Here is a 2,500-nt window from a genome sequence, read left to right on the forward strand (position 1 = left end):
CCGCGTCATGATTTATTCCGCTTCCCGCCCCGTTAAGCACGAGCTCCAGCTGCAGAGAGCGCCGCAATGTTTACGTCATTTAATTCATTATTTATAAGGTGCGGTTGGCTCGCGCTGTCACGAAGGTTCGCCGACAAGGAGCTTTGGAACGTCCTCAGAGCTCGCGAGGTTTGGGACGGTGACACCGTTAATGCGCGCGGGGCTTGCCCATTAGTGGACTACGTCATGGCCGCGCACGCAGATCCAAAGTATTTATGCACAGCTCAGTAGATTACATTATTAGCTTGGACCATCGACATGTAAGAATTAATGCAGTTTTTTTTTTTTGCAGAAAACCATATTACCTTAAAATCATGTCACACATTAAAACACATTCATGTGTATATTATTAATATTATTAATATGCGTTTAACACGTCGAGCTGTAGTTGTCCTTTGCTAATCATGCATCTCGTCTGCACAGAGGTGACATAGCACCTATTTCACCTATAAAGCCAGTTGCAACAGAATGAGACTTTCCTGCGCGTGCAGCTCATCCCATGCAGCAGCGGGCGGGTAGACGGACCCGGCGCGCGCGCCAGGCAGCGTCACAATGCGCAGTGACGCTCGGAGCTAAAAATAGCTTATTAAAACGCAACCGGGTGTCAAGGGTGTCTGGGTGTCGTTCTTTATGCATGCTTAAACAGCAACTTCATACTTTCGGCGAAGGCACATTTTCTGTCGTCAACGTTTGTCGTTTTGAAAGGGCCGACCGTGTTCGTTTCTTCTCGGTGAACGCGCCTTGGTGGTTGACATCACTACTGGTGTATAGAAAAAAAGTAGTCCACAGTATGACCAGTTAAGTACAGTCAGGTTTTTTAAGTGTCCTATTCTGAAATTAAGTGTGCTGTTAAGTCCTACGATATAATTACAGGTTAAATAATGCCTATGAGTGAAATAAACCTATCGGAGGATAAACGGGCAAACACAGAAAATGCGCGTATTGTTTTCTCATCAGAATTCTCATTAGGAACCCTGATCAAATTACACAGTGATAAGCATCTGGCTTGGTAACACTGATTGGGCAATCATTAAGCCAATCACTGTCAGAGCCCTCACTGAAGGTTTTCATTATAGCAGCCAGAACTTACGGGATAGCTAAACCAATCAAGAGAGACGTTCGCATGTGCAAAGGGCTTCTGTGAGGACAAAGGTTTTAATTAAATATCATACATTGCTGATAAAGAAAAAAACAGGTCCATAGAACATATATGAATGACTCTAATATGAATAATGGAGGAAAAGAAGGATTTCCATGTTAACTGCTGACAAAGAGGACTACAGACGGGCATCCCATAATTCAAGGTGCACTGATGTGGAGAGGTATTATGGCTCTGCATTAAGAGTACAGCATCAGTTCAGTACCACATTCTGTGTGATGCTTCAACTACGGAATTGGTGCTTACATTAGCGTCCATTTGAGAGATCACTGTTTCTGCTAGATAATACAGAACCACAAACGACTTTTTCATTGAACCAACACTTAAGGAAGATGAAGAAAATCGTTATTTCCAGGGCTTACAGGACAAGTTGGCAAAATCTCAAGGACTGCTTTATTCTTGCTGTCAAAAATGAGAAGGAATCATTTCACTGATAAAGGGCAGAGTAAGAGGGCACACTGCATCTTGGGACGGGGGCCGCCGGGCGATCGATGTGGGTACGGTGGGGCGGTCAATGTATGCGTCCTGGATGTATACGGGAAGCATCTGTACCATGATCACGAGGCAAGCAGGAAAACACACACAGATGCACCAGATACACACAATCTAATTTACACATTGTCATCCTATAGAGATGGAATCGCGCTGTTATGTACAACTAAAGGCCAGCTGGCTCTCTCTCATTGTGTGTGTGTGTGTGTATGTTTGGGGGTAGGGGGGGGGTACAGAGAGACAGAGGACTAAATGATCCTGTTAGTGAGCAGAAGTGGTTTGAGATAATCAAACAGACATCTGCTTCCTGAGAATCATCGAGCACTTTGGTGATAACACAGGGAATGTTTTCTTAGCGGCTTTTATGGGTCATATTTAAAGGCAAAGATGTAACACACTGCTGAAGAAGAAATGCAAACTGGCAGAAATGAGGACCTTATGATGAAGTGTGTGTTGTGTACACGGAGGCACAGGCAGGACCAGCTCTCGCACTGATGATCTTTGTCCATATTATCTTGAATCTCGAATGAGCAATCGCAGACAACAGCACACGATTTCATGGAATTTTAGAATGAATTTTATTTTTCACTAGGAGATCTTCTCAGGTTGGCTGTAGATGCCACGCTATCCACGATCATCTCAGTAGGACCTCTGGTTTTTAATTCTCTTCACCGTGAACCACTCATTGACCTAATCAAAATGTGATATTTGTGTGCTTTCTAATTCACTACAGACAGTGAAAGTCATCTGCTAGGTCATGCAGACAGTCTCAGATATGCAGCACTTAGCTATTACTTTTGATATTAGTAG

At 43.7% G+C, this 2,500-nt stretch overlaps 1 protein-coding gene across 5 annotated transcripts in view; it reads right to left on the bottom strand.

Annotated features, from left to right (window-relative positions):
- cpeb2 (cytoplasmic polyadenylation element binding protein 2) overlaps positions 1–79 on the bottom strand; it is a 19,033-nt gene extending 18,954 nt beyond the window's left edge. For 2 of the 5 annotated variants that reach the window (XR_013122712.1, XM_076983682.1), the window contains exon 1: positions 1–79. This exon is cut by the window's left edge and continues 1,492 nt beyond it. The gene's annotated coding sequence lies outside the window, so the exon portion shown is untranslated. The other 3 variants (XM_076983684.1, XM_076983683.1, XM_076983685.1) reach the window with 3 other exon arrangements.
- Between the last annotated feature and the right edge of the window lie 2,421 nt (positions 80–2,500).

This window comes from Brachyhypopomus gauderio, chromosome 21 (genome assembly GCF_052324685.1).
Source record: "Brachyhypopomus gauderio isolate BG-103 chromosome 21, BGAUD_0.2, whole genome shotgun sequence".
In the NCBI taxonomy this organism is placed as follows: domain Eukaryota; kingdom Metazoa; phylum Chordata; class Actinopteri; order Gymnotiformes; family Hypopomidae; genus Brachyhypopomus; species Brachyhypopomus gauderio.